We start from the raw sequence: 13,638 nt of genomic DNA on the forward strand, positions 1-13,638 counted from the left end.
GCTTTTAAAGTTGCTAACTTCTTAACTTACTTTTGAGAAAAGGGCTTTTGAATGTTTTGGTACCAACTGGAGAACTCTCATTTGTCTACACCCATTCAGCATTGCTCACACCCTCTTAAACCAGCCCCACCCATCTATTTAAGGATGTACATGTGTGGTCAGGTGCTAAACAGTGAGCAGTGTAGTAAAGATTAAGAGTAAAAGTGGTAGTAGCCTACAAGAAGGAAAAAGTGTCCAGATCAAAATATTTTATAAATATTAGATGACGCTTACCCAGACACACTTGTCTAAATTGATGGGTCATGTGAAAAAAATGCTACAACCCCCAGCCACATCCACTGGTGGAAAAAGTACTAAATTGTCATACTTGAGTAAAAGTAAAGATACCTTAATAGAAAATGACTGAAGTAAGTGCACACTCCAACACTCAGACATAACTACAAAAAAAGCATTTGTGTTTAGTGAGGCAGAAGGGATGACCAGGGATGTTCTCTTGATAAGTGTGTGAAGTACTTTGGGTTCCAGGGAAAATGTTTGGAGTAAGAAGTACATTTTGTTTCTGGAATGTGGTGAAGGTAAAGTAAAAGTTGCCAAAAATATAGATAGTAAAGTAATGTACAGATACCCCCAAATACAAAAGTAGTAGTTTACTGAAGCACATTACACCACTGCCCATATGCCTTCACAACAGTACATTAGCATATTTTATATACTGTTACACACGCACTTATCACATAGTATTCCATACATAAGTTAAGGCCATGCAACCTGAGTTGAAACCTGAGTGAGGTGCACATGTACATACAGTACATAAACAGATTTATGCGCCATATATTTATGTGGTGGACTCTTGATATGGTCACATGATATTGTTGTGGTATGTCACAAAATCATGTTACGACCACACATATCAATATTCATTTTATATATCAATATTCTGCTAAGTCTTGCTAAAGTGGATTGGTCTCTACAGAAGGTGTAAACGGTACAGCCAAATGGTTAATTGTATAGTAGCAATAACAGAAATAGCATCAATATAAATCAAATAATATGCAGTATGTACAAGAACAATACCAATATCAGTGATAGACGAGGTAGTTATATGCATACAATCAGGGGTAAAGTGGCTGAGCAGCAGGATATCTTTTTGTTTTTGTAGCAGCAACGTATGGCGTGTGTGTTAGGAGAGAGTCATTTGAATAGAGGAACTGCAGATAGTGCTGATGACTGGTCCGTCCGCACCACGCATGAACAAGGGAATCTACATTCGTAGAGTCTGTTTCTGTCCTGCCCTTGACTTTGGCGCAGGGCATGTGACGTCCATAGCCTCTTCGTCTCAAAACTTCCTGATCTTGTCAAAAAGATACGTTTGTCTGTGTAAAGTCCAGGTGGTGATTGTATAAGGCAGACCATCTATGGGAGGAAGGATGTCAGTGTTGCGCAGCAGCTGAAACCTGGTTCCGAGTGAGTCTGAACAGTCCATGGCGACAACAACACCAGGCTCCAGAGCACCGAAGCTGTAAAACATGGAACAACAACGACATAAAATCAGAAGACATTACAACCTCGCACAACATCAATTCACCTCCCCAGTTTATATAAGAAGAATAACCTCATACAATGAAAATGTGTTTCACCTGAAGTGCTGGTACTGCTTGATCTGTGGTATAGAGTCAGGTGTTGTTTCCAACCATAGCTTCCCACCAGCACAGTATCATCCTCCAGTCCAACCGGCTGTGGGATGTTGACTCCTGTTACACTATATCATAGTGTTCTGCTGGAAAACAGGAGGACCAGGAGATCGTAAACAGCCGGGGCCACATCTAGCACACGAGACATGCGATGGACACTGTGCTCTGAACAAACCAATGGGTCTGTCTGCAAATGCACACAGATATCTCATCACAGAAACCTAAAGAGCACATAAAAGCAATTGGACCGAAGCACATCAAACACCACCAAAGGAATCTGTACTTTCTAAACAGCCAATAGGAAGTTCCGTAGGTTATTTTTATGTATCTGCCTAATAATGGCAAAAAAAGTGTTCCAAAACGGTTCTTCAGCTGTCCCCATAGGAGAACCCTTTTTGGTTCCAGGTAGAACTCTTTTGGATTCCATGTAGAACCCTCTGTGGAAAGGGTTCTACCTGGAACCAAAAGGGTTCTTCAAAGGATACTCCTATGGAGACAGCCGAAGATCCTTTTCAGGTTCTAGATAGCACCTTTATTTTCTAAGAGTGTGCACTGCAAAGGACTTGGTGAAATAAATTAGGGCACCGGCCTACAACATGGCCACTTGCTACCTGGGTCACCAACCCATTTCTCCTATGATCATCCAGTCACCTCGGGTCTCAGACATCAAGCAGACTGCTGTCACTGGCTCTCTCCGGGTCTAAGCGCTTAAATCCGGTTGTCCGACCTAATTCACACCACAGTCCGAGTCTCAGGACCCCGAGAGGGGGAACAAGAACAAATACCCTCCTTAAAACCCAACCTTATCTCTGGGCCATGGCCCTAGAGTTAGTTAGACATACTGGGACAGACAACTGCGTTTCCACTTAACACAATGGAAGCAATTGTGTGTGGGGGGGGGGTTGGAGAATTGACCAATTTAGTTATTTATGGCAATTGACTTGATCTTTCCAGTCCTGTTTATTGAAATCTACTCTTATATCCTTCATGTGAGGTAGCCAAAGAGGCAGTGTGGGGTAGACGGAGGCACGGTGCTAAGCTGACAGACTGTAATGCAGAAAGGTAGAACTTATAGTGGTATTACAGCGCTCCTGAGCGGCTTATGATGGCCTGGGCTCTTCCACTCTGGATTCAGGGAAATCTGGGATTCCTGGGAGGTATTAGATGACTCTAACCGGAAATCCCCTCTCTGTGACCACTGGTGTTTGTTTTTCTTAGCCAGGCCCCGAGATGGGTGGCATTCCGGGCTAGGCCACCACTCTCACACTTCCAGATGCCCAGGAGTGAATCGTTAGCGGCGGTCTTCATGCCTGGCTGGCATTGTGTGGAAGGGATCCAGCCTATAACAAGCTGAGAAAACCAGCTACAGCTACAGTACACTCCCCCAACACCACCACCTCCTTCTTCCTCCTCCACCTCCACCTATCCCTGTAGCAAAAATACCACCTGAATGGGGAGAGAACCATGCCACGCAGGATGGGGGCTCAGAGGCCTTCCTGTGTAATCATGGACAGACATGGAGAGACTTTTGGTAAATTGACAATCTCACACCCTCCTCTGTTCTGTTCTTTTGGCTACCCTACACAGTTTATAGGAGTGAGCCAAGGGACAGGCAGGCGGGCAAAGAGGCAGAAATGCAGGCAGGCACAGAGGCAGGCAGACAGCCAAGGAGACAGGCAGGCAAGGCAAGGAATCAGGAAGAGAGGCAGCAAGATAGAGAGGCATGCAGAGAGGCAAGCAGAGAGGCAGGCAGGCAGAGAGGCAGGCATCAGAAGCTAGGTATTAAAATTGCCCCCTGGTCGAGGTGGTTTGTGATGACAAAAACCTGTTTTAAGAAGCCAGAAGACTAGGCTTCACTGTGATGTGTGGGGCTGATCTGGACCTGCTGTTCCCCTTCTACACTGAAGCCCTGCCCACCTGCCTGGAAACAACTCAGAGGAATAGGGAGGGAAGAAAAAAGGAAAGAGAAGAAGAAAAAAAAACATCTTGAGCTGGAAGCGTTCATTTATTCTGGCGAATCTCGGCTGCACCTGCGATGACAACGCCTTGTGTGCAGTGTAGTGATTTTGTATTGTTGAATTGGGGGCTGAAACTGGGGTGGTGCAGGGCTACATAGAGGGAGAGAATGACATCAATCGTTCCCCCAACCTGTATATCCATGACAAGACCCAGACAGTCACACCGAAACCCCCACCCAACTTCCCCCCCATGCACTACAGGGGGAGATAGAGAGTAGGGGGAAAGCTGGGGCAGAAATCCACATCTCCCCAATACCACCCTGTTCACGCACCCCTCACCAACCCTTCCTGCCCCTTTCCTGCCCCTTTCCTGCCCCTCTCACATGCACACACACACACACACATACATACACTACCGTTCAAAAGTTTGGGGTCACTTAGAAATGCCCTTGTTTTTTAAATAAAAGCACATTTTTTTTGTCCATTAAAATAACATCAAATTATTTATCCATTACCAGCAACCATCACACCTGTGTTCCAATGGCACGTTGTGTTAGCTAATCCAAGTTTATCATTTTAAAAGGCTAATTGATCATTAGAATACCCTTTTGCAATTATGTTAGCACAGCTGAAACCTGTTGTGCTGATTAAAGAAGCAATAAAACTGTCCTTCTTTAGACTAGTTGAGTGTCTGGAGCATCAGCATTTGTGGGTTCGATTACAGGCTCAAAATGGCCAGAAACTGGAAGGAATAGCCTTCATTTCTCAGAACAAGAACAGACTGACGAGTTTCAGAAGAAGGTTCTTTGGTTCTGTCCATTTTGAGCCTGTAATCGAACCCACAAATGCTGATGCTCCAGATACTCAACTAGTCTAAAGAAGGCCCATTTTATTGCTTCTTTAATCAGACCAAGAGTTTTCAGCTGTGCTAACATAATTGCAAAAGGGTTTTCTAATAATCAATTAGCCTTTTAAAATGATAAACTTGATTAGCCAACACAACGTGCCATTACATAAAAAATCATCTGTTTCCAGTTACAATAGTTATTTACAACATTATAATGTCTACACTGTATTTCTGATCAATTTGATGTTATTTTAATGGACAAGAAAATAGCTTTTCTTTCAAAAACAAGGACATTTCTAAGTGACCCCAAACTTTTTAACTGTAGTGTACACATACATACACATACACGTACATGTACATGTACACACGGAGACACGTTTGTTCTACTATCCTTGTGAAGACCAAACAATTGAATCCCATTCAAAATCCTATTTTCCATAACCCTTTAACCCTAACCCTAAACCTAAACCTAACCTTGATAAACCCAAACCTCTGACTCTAACTTTAAATCGAACCCCTAACCCCAAATCTTACCCTACCCCTAATGGCGTTGGGGGAGGTAAACCTAACCCCTAAGCCAAAAATAGCCTTTTTCCATTTGGTGACAGGCAAAATGTCCCCACTTCTCCAAATTGTACCTGTTTTACTGTCATTGTGAGGATTTCTGGTCCTCACAAAGATAGTAAAACCAAAAACACACACACACTCTCAAGTTGTTTTAAATCATAATATGTAACCAGGCTGTAATCACATTATTACACACATGGTGATTTTGACAAGTGAAGGGGAGTCATGTGCTGGGGCTTTGGCAACGTTCACACACACCACTCTCCCAGCTGTGAGCTCAGTCCTTCCTCCGCACCACGCTGCCTCCCTCCCAGACCCCAGACTATGTGCTGCTCCAATCCACTTCATTTGCTCTGCTCATAGTTCTGGACTTGTGGCAGCACAATAATGCAGAGTGTAGGCTACATGAAAGGTATTAATTTGTCCACCTCTATGTTGATTGTAGCTTTCTAGCCTTCATTCAAGGTGTTATGTTTGGTACCTATATGTGGCCAAGTATATTTTGGATGTGCTTTACATCTGCCCTCTTATGAGCAAAACACTTCCTTTAATCTTCCTAGCTGGTTTGGTGCTAGTCAACCCCCGCCCCTCGTGTGTCTGTACGTTCGTGGATATGTAAAGGATCGTATCGTGTGTATGTATGGATATCATTTGATGTGTACTCGGTGTGTATGTACTGCACATGTTTGCGTGTAAGTGTGTGTGCGCAAGTCATGACAGTGATCAGATGGAGATGGGGCCCGGGGATGGCCATGCCGCCAGGCCCCAAGCTGCAGGCCAGTAAACCGGCCCCAGAGCCTCCACAGAGCCTCCACGCCTCAGGATAACGTGAGAGAGGAAAGAGGTCGACGGCGGAGCACTCGCTCTTCCCATCTTCTCTTTCATTCTTTCTGAGGTGTGGCTGCACTCACAGCCGCTCTACTAACAAGATCAGGCTGTGGGTTGGGCCTCCCTCTGCCAGCTGTGTGTGTGTGTGTGTGTGTGTGTGTGTGTGTGTGTGTGTGTGTGTGTGTGTGTGTGTGTGTGTGTGTGTGTGTGTGTGTGTGTGTGTGTGTGTGTGTGTGTGTGTGTGTGTACTAGGAAGAGGGTGGGGGGGAGAGGGTAGAACTTATTTCCAGATTTACTTCTGCAATTTTACCTGCACTCTTTTACTTGTACATGGACTAACCTTAATTATTGTTGCACAAAATCAACATAATGTCACATTTCCATTCACAACTGAAGGATATACTAAAAACATGCTTGAAAACAGTGCACACAGAGTAAGATCTCATCTCTAAATGCTCACAGGTTCAACCCTGTCTCTTATGAGCTTTCTCTAGGACGATGGTCAAAACAGAAGATAACGCTCATGGCCCAGGAATGTCAGGAATGGCTTTGTTTGACGTTCCCTTCAGGGGGAAATATATTGTTACGATGCCTGGAAATATGATGCCCATATTTGCCTCTTATCTACATTTCTGAGGCCCAAAGAGCCGAAACCGCTCCAACGCCTTGCTATCGGGCTTTAATAGCCAGAGAGATAAGTATGGTTAGTGGCTAAGCATGGTGGGGGGAGACTGTGAAACAAACACAGGCAGGCTGCAGTACACCTCTTCAGAAATCTCCCAGACTGTTATCTTGTCTCCACCACGTGGAGGGGGGACGACTGAGGTACATCTTCTTATCGGCACATGTGGGTGACTTGGCTTTAATCCTAACAAGGTATTAATGTGTGTGTCTGTTTGTGTGCATGTGTGCATGTGTGTGAGTATGCGTGCATATCTGTGCAGACCATTTTGTAAAAACAAGGAATTAGTATTTTTTGTGTCAGTGGAAGTACACAGATTTTCATCTCAAACCAAGAGAGTAAGCAATAGGGTTGAGCCTTGAAAGAAAACCATGTGTTTCTGTGTATATGTATTTTCCTGCCTGTTCTGTATTTGAGTCAGGGTGTATTCATTTCAGAAGAAAGATGGCCAGCAAGAGCGCACAGATGCCATGCCCCAGTTAGTACATAGGCTCTAATTTCTGCTCCCTTTGAAGTGTGTGTGTGTGTGTGTGTGTGTGTGTGTGTGTGTGTGTGTGTGTGTGTGTGTGTGTGTGTGTGTGTGTGTGTGTGTGTGTGTGTGTGTGTGTGTGTGTGTGTGTGTGTGTGTGTGTGTGTGTGTGTGTGTGTGTGTGTGTGTGTGTGTGTGTGTGTGTGTGTGTGTGTGTGTGTGTGTGTGCTTCTGTGCATGCATGTGTGTGTGTCTGGGAAATATAGGCTACAATATAATGGAACATGACTATACTACCCTACACTGAAATATTCTAGGCCGCTGACCTTAGATAAACTGGCACAAACTACAGTTCAAAGACTTTCCATGTTGCATTTGAGATTCACTGAGATGGATCCTTTGAAGCCAAATTGGTGGACATTTGGCCAAACTGTACCGTACTGTATTTCAATGGCTCAGTCTCTGGACCATACTCTCATCAGAATAACTAATTCTCCAAATATCCATGCTATTCCTGTCCACAGGCACTAGGGCTGCCATGAAAGGAGTCAAATCCCTCCACCCAACATTGCAAAGATACTGTAGAGGGGAAAGGTTGGTAGCCAGGGAGCCATTTGAGGGTACAATTGTGCTGTGTGTAGGTTGACCCAGTACTCCAATGTTTCTAATTTTCATCCCCTGCTCCTATGGTTGGGTTGTATGGCTTGACCTGGAGGGTCCCTTTTGTAAGGTGATACTTAGTGTATGGGAAAAGATCAGGGAACATTGTGTGTGTTTGTGTGTCTGTGTGTGTGTGCATATGTCTGTCTGTCTGTCTGTCTGTCTGTCTGTCTGTCTGTCTGTCTGTCTGTCTGTCTGTCTGTCTGTCTGTCTGTCTGTCTGTCTGTCTGTCTGTCTGTCTGTCTGTCTGTCTGTCTGTCTGTCTGTCACCTTTAGATGGGGAAATGTAGTGAAGCTGTGGTAACGAGTCAGTTTTAGTCGGGGCCTCTGTTTAGTAATACTCCACGTACAACCCTCTTAGTTGGGAACATCAAAGAAGCCTCAAATTAGGGAACCATTTTGTTCAAAACAGCAGGTACCTAGAAACATTTGGAAGTCTCTGTGTAGCAGGAAATACAATGACTCGAGTCATAAACTGACTCACAAACAGCATTGACTCACAAAGTGACTCACAGACACAATGGACTCACTATCTGAGGAACTCCAGATGACTTTTGGGTAAAAAGGTTCTGTGGCATGCCAACATGTTGTTTCCTCCCACAGTAATTGGCTGAAGATTTTTCTGAAAAAGTAACACAGATATAAGATCCATTTACAGTGCATGGTGTAATCCCCAACGTTAACTCCTGAGAGAAAAAAGGCTAATCTGACCTTAAACCAGGTCCTATAGAGCCAACTTCAAGCAACACTCTTCAACTCCTCTCAAACTTCAGACGGATCATATTAAACCCAAATAATGTTCAGCTCTAATGGAAGCAAATCTTTGATTTGGAAAAACTTGCTTGATACAAAACCCAACTATCCCACTGTCTGGCTATCTTGAATCTCCAGAGTGAGTTTTGCAACATCACCTGAGTGTTGGCATGGCGTGGACTTGTCTGATCTTGCGTCGGGAGCCATCTCCGCCCCTGGTGCCCCCATGGCCAGATAAAGTTCAGTCGCCATCCAGATAGCGGCCCCTGAGCTGTGAATCCCCATGCTTGGCAGGATGAAGGGCTGTGATAGGATGAGATAACTCACCTGTGTACAGATGGAAGCAGAGACAATGTCCAAACTAGATTAGAGAGAAAGAGGGGAAGATATCCAAACGAGATGCATAGTTTCCCCCAGAAGGAAAACATGATAAACATACAAGTGAGATGAAAGAAGGTGTTTGATCTAGTGTTTGATTCAGTGCTGGATCTCTGTGTGGGAGTGTGTGTGCGTGTGTGTATTCATATTGGAGTATTTATATAAGGGTGTGTACTTGTATGTTTATATACTGTATATGTGTGTATTTCAATATTCTGTTGTTTATATTTACACTCCTGGCCTGTGGCCACTCTAATATCAAACCACTTGCTAACTTGATAGGAACCTCTCCTTCATGGCAAAACTCATTGAAGAGGAGAGTTCCTGAGAGTCTCAATCGCAATCTGATCTCCTCTCCTCCTGTTGCTTTTGGAGAGATGGTCTGTTGTCACGCAAAAGTCTTCACGGTCTGATGGCAAAAATGTCATTTCAAACAGTTCCACTGTCAGGGCGGGTGAGAGATTGGGCCATCTAATCTCTAACCACAGACGGAATAGGATCTGTTTTGTATGTTTGTAAGGACTGATGTGTGAATGTTTGTATGTATCTCCCCTGAAGATAAACTCCAGGTGGTGTGATGACGATTGGGCTTCTCTGGCATGCCGTTGTCACAATGATATGAACACTACCCTGAGTGAGTGGATGTATAACCTACGCACAGCTAGTAACAGTTCTGTTCTGACCAACAACAATGACCCCAATGGTAGAATCTTAAAGAGATTTATTTAGAGCAGACTGAGTCAAAAAAAAGTTACGTTTTTAATTGTTTTGTCATTTTTTGTTGCAAGTAAGAAATATATACAGTTTAATGTAGAAGTGTTAAAAAACATATTCTATTCTTATTTACAATAAAAGTGACTCCAAAATGACACAATACATTATTTACCTTGAATTTCTATTTGGCACAAAATAATCCGAGAAAACAACCAAAACATGAAGCAAATGCATCCATTTTGACTACTTTAATACACAAAAGAAGTGAATTTGTTCATTTACTTTTAAGATATGGATGAAGATACCCTCAAATGAAACCTGACAGTCTGAACTTTAACCTCATAGTTATTGTATCATTTCAAATCCAAAGTGCTGGAGCACAGAGCCAAAACAACATGTGTCACTGTCTCAATCCTTTTGGAGCCTCACTATAGTGCTGTGGAAAAGTATTTGCCTCCTCTGAAATGGTCTCTCTGTTTGCACATGTTTTATAGTGAATGTTATCAGCTCAAAACCTAGTGTTAGATAGGGAACCTGAGTGAACAAATAACACAATTACATATTTATTTCATAAACAAAATGATACAACACCCAATGCCCCTGTGTGAAAAAGTCATTTCCCCCTTACAACCAATAACTGGTTGTGCCACCTTTAGCTGCAATGACTGCAACCAAATGCTTCCTGTAGTTGTTGATCAGTCTCTCACGTCGCTGTGGAGGAATTTTGGCCCACTCTTCCATGAAGAGCTGCTTTAACTCAGCGACATTTGGAGGTTTTCAAGCATGCAACTGCTCGTTTTAAGTCCTGCCACAACATCTCAATTGGGATTAGGTTTGGACTTTGACTAGGTCATTCCAAAACTTCAAATGTGTTGCTTTTTAGCCATTTCCATGTAGACTTGATTGTGTGTTTGGGATCATTGTCTTGCTGCTCACAGACAGATGGCCTGACATTCTCCTGTATAATTCTCTGATACAGAGCAGAATTCATGGTTCCTTCTATTAAGGCAAGTCACCCAGGTCCTGAGGCAGCAAAGCATCCCCAAACCATCACACTACCACCACCACCATGCTTGACCTTTGGTATGAGGTTCTTACTGTGGAATGCAGTTTTTGTTTTTGACAGGTATAAATGGGACCCATATCGTCCAAAAACGTTATACTTTTGATTAATCTGTCCATAGAACATTCTTCAAAGAGTATTGATGATCATCCAGGTGTTTCCAGGTGCTTTCTGGCAAACTTGAGTCAACTTCCTGGGTGAGATGGGTCCCATTGTGTCTGGTGAAAACCAAACACTGCATTCCACAGTAAGAACCATATACCAACGGTCAAGCATGGTGATGGTAGTGTAATGGTAGTTGCAGTAATCGTCTCTGATTGATTGAGTGATTCAAGGAGCTATCATCATTAAGTAACATAACAGATGCAATGTTTAAATTCATGCACTTCAAAAATAATTTTGTAACTTTGCCCCAGAAGGATTTCAAATCAAAATCAAATCAAATGTTTTTGTCACATACACTTGGTTAGCAGATGTTAATGCGAGTGTAGCGAAATGCTTGTGCTTCTAGTTCCGACAATGCAGTAATAACCAACAAGTAATCTAACCTAACAATTCCAAAACTGCTACCTTATACATACAAGTGTAAAGGGATAAAGAATATGTACATAAAGATATATGAATGAGTGATGGTACAGAACGGCATAGGCAAGATGCAGTAGATGGTATCGAGTACAGTATATACATATGAGATGAGTAATGTAGGGTATGTAAACAAAGTGGCATAGTTTAAAGTGGCTAGTGATACATGTATTACATAAAGATGCAGTAGATTATATAGAGTACACTATATACATATACATATGAGATGAGTAATGTAGGGTATGTAAACATTATATTAAGTAGCATTGTTTAAAGTGGCTAGCGATATATTTTACATCAATTTCCATCAATTCCCATTATTAATGTGGCTGGAGTTGAGTCAGTGTGTTGGCAGCAGCCACTCAATGTTAGTGGTGGCTGTTTAACAGTCTGATGGCCGTGAGATAGAAGCTGTTTTTCAGTCTCTCGGTCCCAGCTTTGATGCACCTGTACTGACCTCGCCTTCTGGATGATAGCGGGGTGAACAAGCAGTGGCTCGGGTGGTTGTTGTCCTTGATGATCTTTATGGCCTTCCTGTGACATCGGGTGGTGTAGATGTCCTGGAGGGCAGGTAGTTTGCCCCCGGTGATGCGTTGTGCAGACCTCACTACCCTCTGGAGAGCCTTGCGGTAGTGGGCGGAGCAGTTGTCGTACCAGGCGGTGATACAGCCCGACAGGATGCTCTCGATTGTGCATCTGTAGAAGTTTGTGAGTGCTTTTGGTGACAAGCCGAATTTCCTCAGCCTTCCTGCAGCGCCTTCTTCACAACATTGTCTGTGTGGGTGGACCAATTCAGTTTGTCTGTGATGTGTACGCCGAGGAACTTGAAACTTACTACCCTCTCCACTACTGTCCCATCGATGTGGATAGGGGGTGCTCCCTCTGCTGTTTCCTGAAGTCCACAATCATCTCCTTAGTTTTGTTGACGTTGAGTGTGAGGTTATTTTCCTGACACCACACTCCGAGGGCCCTCACCTCCTCCCTGTAGGCCGTCTCGTCGTTGTTGGTAATCAAGCCTACCACTGTAGTGTCGTCCGCAAACTTGATGATTGAGTTGCAGGCATGCATAGGCCACGCAGTCGTGGGTGAACAGGGAGTACAGGAGAGGCCTGAGAACGCACCCTTGTGGGGCCCCAGTCTTGAGGATCAGCGGGGTGGAGATGTTGTTACCTACCCTCACCACCTGGGGGCGGCCCGTCAGGAATTCCAGTACCCAGTTGCACAGGGCGGGGTCGAGACCCAGGGTCTCGAGCTTGATGACGAGTTTGGAGGGTACTATGGTGTTAAATGCTGAGCTGTAGTCGATGAACAGCATTCTCACATGTCCAGATGGGTTAGGGCAGTGTGCAGTGTGGTTGAGATTGCATCGTCTGTGGACCTATTTGGGCGGTAAGCAAATTGGAGTGGGTCTAGAGTGTCAGGTAGGGTGGAGGTGATATGGTCCTTGACTAGTCTCTCAAAGCACTTCATGATGAAGTTTGCAAGGCCACATCATATAAAGATATGTGCCTATCCGATTTAGAGGACACAGTGAACAGTTGGGAGTCAGGGATAATTTAATCGTAAAACTTTTTATTGGTGTTAAATACAGTCTGTGAACAAACTTAAAATGTATAAATTGATGGTTCGGATTATGGGATGGTTCGGTAGTTGGGTTTCCCAGGGGACTCCATAGGCCAGTTGTAAATATAAGTTGTAATATAGGAAAAAAGAAGTTGCCTCGTAATGTGTGTGTATCTTTCAAATCTTGGAATGTTCTCAAACCATCACTCTCTCACTTGAGTATTGTTATTTTGCTCTTTTGTAGCTTTGTCAACAATGTGTATGTTTTCTATACCTGTTCTCTCCTCTCCCTATATGCTTTACAGACACTCCCCACCCCTTGACTGCAACCCTTCTAATTTAGTGTACTCTGCGCACACACCCCATATGGAATTCCTGGTCCTTCTCCCTCCTGTCTCCTGATTTTATCTCCTCGACCCTACTCTCCCCCCTTTACGCATCCGATGACTCACACTGTCCCCTTTCCTCCAACCTGGCTCGGCCCTCCTGTTCTTGGTTGAGTGACTTGCGAGCTTACAGAACAGGGATGTGGGCAACTAAGTAAAAATTGAGGAAAACGAAACTTCCGGAGGACCTATCATGCTTTCACCCTACTCTACCTTCCTCTGTATCCACTGCTAAAGTCACTTTCTATGGCTCTTAATTCCAAGCTTCTGCCTCTAACCCTAGGAAACTCTTTTCCACCTTCTCATCCCTCCTAATCCTCCACCGCCTCCCTCTCTGCAGACAACTTTGTCAACCACTTTGAAAAGAAGTTTGACAACATCCGCTCCTCATTCATTCAGTCTATTGAGTCCACTGGTCCCACACAGAACTACCCAGAACTGCCTTGACCTCTTTCTCTTTCTCTCTCCAAAATAAATATTGTAACTGAGGTCCGACT

General features: G+C 43.9%; 1 long non-coding RNA gene across 2 annotated transcripts; it reads right to left on the bottom strand.

Moving 5' to 3' along the window:
• Positions 1 to 660: 660 nt before the first annotated feature.
• Positions 661 to 8,773, bottom strand: LOC118362055 (uncharacterized). Of its 2 annotated transcripts, none has more exons than XR_004821140.2 (3): positions 8,233 to 8,773; positions 1,638 to 1,774; positions 661 to 1,517 (listed from the first exon to the last, which is right to left on the bottom strand). It is a non-coding gene; the product is annotated as an uncharacterized LOC118362055 (long non-coding RNA). The 2 variants fall into 2 exon arrangements; XR_004821139.2 differs by having other exon boundaries at positions 1,638 to 1,777.
• Between the last annotated feature and the right edge of the window lie 4,865 nt (positions 8,774 to 13,638).

This window comes from Oncorhynchus keta, chromosome 29 (genome assembly GCF_023373465.1).
Source record: "Oncorhynchus keta strain PuntledgeMale-10-30-2019 chromosome 29, Oket_V2, whole genome shotgun sequence".
NCBI classification, from domain to species: domain Eukaryota; kingdom Metazoa; phylum Chordata; class Actinopteri; order Salmoniformes; family Salmonidae; genus Oncorhynchus; species Oncorhynchus keta.